At 33.9% G+C, this 6000-nt stretch overlaps 1 non-coding gene across 1 annotated transcript; it reads right to left on the bottom strand.

The window, feature by feature from the left end:
• Positions 1–4886: 4886 nt before the first annotated feature.
• LOC148555273 (small nucleolar RNA R71) lies at positions 4887–4994 on the bottom strand. Its single transcript, XR_015887509.1, has one exon. It is a non-coding gene; the product is annotated as a small nucleolar RNA R71 (small nucleolar RNA).
• Between the last annotated feature and the right edge of the window lie 1006 nt (positions 4995–6000).

Consider the following 6000-nt stretch of genomic DNA (forward strand, 5'->3'; position numbering starts at 1 on the left):
TAAAGGTATCATCAGGTTATAAAAAGACTATCAAAACATAATAAAAAAATGAGTAAGTTTGGATAATATTAGGAATTTTTTGAACTTTTTTAATAGTTAAGTTTATAGTATCAAAAGGGTCAAAATAGAAGTAAAAAATAATAAGTAATTAAAAGATAAACAAAGCCCTTAAAAGAAACAGGATCTTTTTAGTTATTAATATATTGTGTTTTGTAGTCCCCAAAGAAGGAATCTATATATCAACAATTCATAAAGAACAATATGATTAAAACCAGAATATTAATGCCAATTGCATTAAACCATAGATACAGACATTAGCACGATATAGTGGTCAATCAAAAAATTAATCATCGTAAAAACTAGATCAAAAGGAAAGTAAAAAAAAATAGATACAGTGGGACATATAAGGAACAAAGAAAACACCAGCATTGAGATAGTAGTTTAGGTTTCTTTAGTGAGTGAAGATGTCTACCAAAATATCCAAACCAGTAGAGGTTTCAGCAATACATGTGTAGCTAACAGAATACTGTGGTTAACCGTGTGTGGTTAAAGAAACTTTAAACTAGAAGTTATATGTAGGACTACTCTTAAAATGGACCGAAACTTCTCAATCATATCTAGGTGTAAAAGGAAGATTATCATGGATGACAAGAGAAAGAAGTTGAAGACATCACAATCGGACTCTCAAAGGACATTGTATACTCGAGTACCTCTACAGCAAATCTTCCTTAGCTCATCTTCACAAGAATCAGGTGCATAAATTTTGAAGAAAAAAATAGTGAAATCTATGCAATGTTCATCACTATATAATGTCCACTCAGATAATATCCTAAAGATGAAGATTTGATAGTATTCTTAATAAGGTTCATGATATTTTGAAGTGTATGGAATATGCTATGTAACAGTGTATGTGTGATGAGCGGATAATTTATACGCTTTTTGACATTGTTTTTAGGTAATTTTTAGTATGTTTTAATTACTTTTTAGTATATTTTTATTAGATTTTATTCAAAATTCACATTTCTAGACTTTACTATGAGTTTGTGTGTTTTTCTGTGATTTCAGGTATTTTCTGGCTGAAATTGAGGGACTTGAACAAAAATCTGACTCAGAGGCTGAAAAAAGGACTGCAGATGCTGTTGGATTCTGACCTCCCTGCACTCGAAGTAGATTTTCTGGAGCTACAGAAATCCAATTGGCGCGCTCTCAATTGTGTTGAAAAGTAGACATCCAGGGCTTTCCATCAATATATAATAGTCCATACTTTTCCCGAGTTTTGACGATGCAAACTGGCGTTCAAACGCCAACTTCCTGCCCTATTCTGAAGTTAAACGCCAGAAACAGGTTACAAACCAGAGTTAAACGCCACAAATAGGCAACAACATGGCGTTTAACTCCAAGAGAAGTCTCTACAGGTGTAAAGCTCAATGCTCAGCCCAAACACACACCAAGTGGGCCCGGAAGTGGATTTCTGTATCATTTACCTATTTTCTGTAACCCTAGTTACTAGTTTAGTATAAAAACTAATTTTAGTGATTTATTTCACATCTTTGGATCATTTTTGAGACTATCTTTGTATCACTTTTGATCATTGATCACGTTTGGGGGGGCTGGCCATTCGGCCATGCCTGGACCACTTTTCACTTATGTAATTTTCAACAGTGGAGTTTCTACACCTCATAGATTAAGGTGTGGAGCTCTGCTGCTCCTCATGAATAATGCAAAGTACTATTGTTTTTCTATTCAAATCAAGCTTATTCCTATTCTAAGATATTCGCTTGCACTTCAAAATTATGAATATGATGATCTGTGACACTCATCACTATTCTTAACCTATAAACGCGTGCCTGACAACCACTTTCGTTCTACCTCAGATCGAGCGTGTATCTCTTAGCCTCCATTCCGAAAGATCGGAGTCTTCGTGGTATAAGCTAGAATTATTGGCAGCCATTCCTGAGATCCAGAAAGTCTAAACCTTGTCTGTGGTATTCCGAGTAGGATCTGGGAAGGGATGACTGTGACGAACTTTAAACTCGCGAGTGTTGGGCGTAGTGACAGACGCAAAAGGATCAATGGATCCTATCCCAACATGATCGAGAACTGACAGATGATTAGCCGTGCGGTGACAGCGCATTTGGACCATTTTCACTGAGAGGACGGGAAGTAGCCATTGACAACGGTGATGCCCAATATACAGCTTGCCATGGAAAGGAGTATGAATGATTGAATGAAGGCAGTAGGAAAGCAGAGATTCAGAAGGAGCAAATCATCTCCATACGCTTATCTGAAATTCTCACCAATGAATTACATAAGTATCTCTATCTTATTTTATATTTTATTTATATTTTAATTATCAAATCTCCATAACCATTTGAATCCGCCTGACTGAGATTTACAAGATGACCATAGCTTGCTTCAAGCCGACAATCTCCGTGGGATCGACCCTTACTCACGTAAGGTTTATTACTTGGACGACCCAGTGCACTTGCTGGTTAGTTGTGCAAAGTTGTGAAGAAGAAGTGAGATTATGAACGTGCGTACCATGTTTTTGGCGCCGTTGCCGGGGAATGAACAATCACGATTTCGTGCAGCAAGTTTTTGGCGCCGTTGCCAGGGATTGTTCGAGTTTGGACAACTGACGGTTCATCTTGTTGCTCAGATTAGGTAATTTTATTTTAATTTTAAGCTTTTTATTTTTATTATTTTTATTTTCGAAAAATATAAATAAATTATTCTATGTTTTTCAGAATTTTTAAGAATGAATTTTAGAGTTTCATGATGATTTGTTGAAGTCTGGCTGGCTCTGAAGCCATGTCTAATCTTTTGGACCGAGGTTTCAACTTATCATCACAAGAGCTTGTTAATTTCTATCAATCTTGCTGTTGAATTTAATGATCTGCTAAAGCTTGGCTGGCCATTGGCCATGTCTAAATTTTTGGACCGAAGCTTTAGACTAACATTGTATGATTCCTGGAATTCTTGTTAAAAATTTTGAAATCCTTATTTTTCTTTTTCCAAATAATTTTCGAAAAATCCAAAAAATTAATAAAATCATAAAACCAAAAATAATTTTGTGTTTTTTTTTAGTCTAGTGTCAAATTGTAAGTTTGGTGTCAATTGCATCTTTTTAACTTTTCTTAAAGTTTTTGAAAATCCATGCATTGAGTTTTGTTCTTCATGGTCTTCAAGTTGTTCTTGATGATCTTCTTTGTTTGATCTTTGCATTTTCATGTTTTGTGTCTTTTCTTATTTTTCATATGCATTTTCAATTTGTTAGTGTCTAAAGTTTGAAATTTTCTAAGTTTGGTGTCTTGCATTTGTGTCTTTTCTTAAAAATTTTCAAAAATAAGTTCTTGGTGTTGATCTTGACATTCAAAGTGTTCTTGGTGTTCATCTTGACATTCAAAGTGTTCTTGCATGCATCATGTGTTTTGATCTTGAATTTTCATGTTTTGCATCATTTTTATGTTTTTCTCTCTCCTCATTGAAAATTTAAAAATAAAAAAATATCTTTCCCTTATTATTCTCATAAATTTCAAAAATTTGATTTGATTTAGTAAAAAAGTTTTAAGAATCTAGTTGTTTCTTATGAGTCAAGTCAAATTTTCAATTTAAAAATTCTATCTTTATCAAGTCTTTTTCATTTTTTCTTTCATATTTTCGAAAATTTCAAATTGATTTTCAAAAATCTTTTTCTTATTTTTATCTCATATTTTCGAAATTAATACTAACTATTAATATTTTGATTCAAAAATTTCAAGTTGTTACTTGCCTATTAATAAAGGTTCAATCTTTAAAATTTTAAAATCATATCTTTTAGTTTCTTGTTAGGCAAGTAATCAACTTTAATTTCAAAAATCAAATCTTTTTAAATCTCTTTTTCAAATCTTTTTCAAAATAAATTTCAAATCATATCCTTTCAAAATCAATTTCAAAATCTTTTCTAACTTCTTATCTTTTCAAAATTGATTTTCAAATCTTTTTCAATTAACTACTTGACTTTTTGTTTGATTTTAAAAGTTTTCTATTTCAATCATATCTTTTTCAAAACCACCTAACTAATTTTCTCTCTCAAATTTTCGAAAACTCCTCCCCACTTTTTCAAAATTCCTTTTAATTAACTAATTATTTTAAATTTTAATTTAATTTTATTTCTTCTCTTAATTTTCGAATACTAACCAATAATTAAAATAAAAACAAAAATATTTTTCCTTTTATTTTAATTTTAATTCCAATTTTTCTCTTCTCCTTCTTCTATTTTTTTTCTTCTTCTACTCACATAAAGGAATCTCTATACTGTGACATAGAGGATTCTTCTTCTTTTCTGTTTTCTTCTTTTTTTATATGAGAAGAAACAGGGATAAAACATTCTTATTGAAGCTGATCCTGAACCTGAAAGAACTCTTAAGAGGAAACTAAGAGAAGCTAAAGCACAACCCTCTGGAGAGGACCAGACAGAAATTTTCGAAAAAGAAGGAGACATGGCAGCCGAACCCAATAACAATGCCAACAATGCAAGGAGGATGCTTGGTGACTTTATTGCACCCTCTTCTGACTTCTGTGGAAGAAGCATCTCAATTCCTGCCATTGGAGCAAACAACTTTGAGCTTAAGCCTCAATTAGTTTCTCTAATGCAACAGAATTGCAAGTTTCATGGACTTCCGTTGGAAGATCCTCATCAGTTTTTGGCTGAATTCTTGCAAATCTGTGACACTGTCAAGACTAATGGAGTTGATCCCGAGGTCTATAGACTTATGCTTTTTCCTTTTTCTGTAAGAGACAGAGCTAGAACATGGTTGGATTCACAAACTAAGGAAAGCCTGAACTCTTGGGAAAAGCTGGTCAGTGCTTTCCTGGCCAAATTCTTTCCACCTCAAAAGATGAGCAAGCTTAGAGTGGAAATCCAAACCTTCAGACAGAAGGAAGGTGAGTCCCTCTATGAAGCTTGGGAAAGATATAAGCAATTGATCAAAAGGTGTCCTACTGACATGCTTCCAGAATGGAGCATCATATGTATATTCTATGATGGTCTGTCTGAGTTGTCAAAAATGTCATTGGATCATTCTGCAAGAGGATCTCTTCATCTGAAAACCCCTGCAGAAGCTCAGGAACTCATTGAAATGGTTGCAAATAACCAGTTCATCTACACCTCTGAGAGGAATCCTGTGAACAATGGGACGCCTCAAAAGAAGGGAGTTCTTGAAATTAATACTCTGAATGCCTGATAAACCACTATTTTATGGTTTATCTTGTGCTCAATAGAGTGGTTTTTATCAACTCTTTACCCACTTATTCATACTATTTGCATGAGTTTACATTCTCTTTCCTAATTTTGTGCTATGAATAAAAACATGTTTCCTGGGCCTTTAAATTGCTAATATTAATCCTCTCTTATTACCATTAGATGCCTTGATATGTATGTTAAGTGATTTCAGAATTTATAGGGCAGGAATGGCTTGGAGGATGGAAAGGAAGCATGCAAAAGTGGAAGGAATACAAGAAGTTGGAAAAATTGCTAAGCTGTCCAGCCTGACCTCTTTGCATTCAAACAGCTATAACTTTAGCTACAGAGGTCCAAACGATGCCGTTTTAGTTGCGTTGGAAAGCTAACGTCTGGAGTTTCGATTTGATATATAATATACCATAGTTGCCCTGACACTAAGCGACACGAACGCGTGCTCCACGCGGACGCGTCGCAGTGACCAAAATTAGCGTGGTAGATTTCTTCTCTAGCGATTTTTGTGCTGTTTTTGACCTAGTTTGCGGCCCAGAAAATACAGATTAGAGGCTATAAAGGGGGGGAACCCATTCATTCATGAGAATCAGATCACAATTCATAATTTTTAGTTTTAGATGTAGTTCTTAGAGAGAGAGGTTCTCTCCTCTCTCTTAGGATTAGGATTTAGGATTTCTTTGCTTTCAGGATTGTTTCTTTTTCTCAGGTTCAATTTTCCTTTTATTTATTTTCCCAATTTAATTTATGAACATCCATGTTAGATT

This window comes from Arachis ipaensis, chromosome B6 (assembly GCF_059453495.1).
Source record: "Arachis ipaensis isolate K30076 ecotype BB chromosome B6, ASM5945349v1, whole genome shotgun sequence".
Classification (NCBI taxonomy): domain Eukaryota; kingdom Viridiplantae; phylum Streptophyta; class Magnoliopsida; order Fabales; family Fabaceae; genus Arachis; species Arachis ipaensis.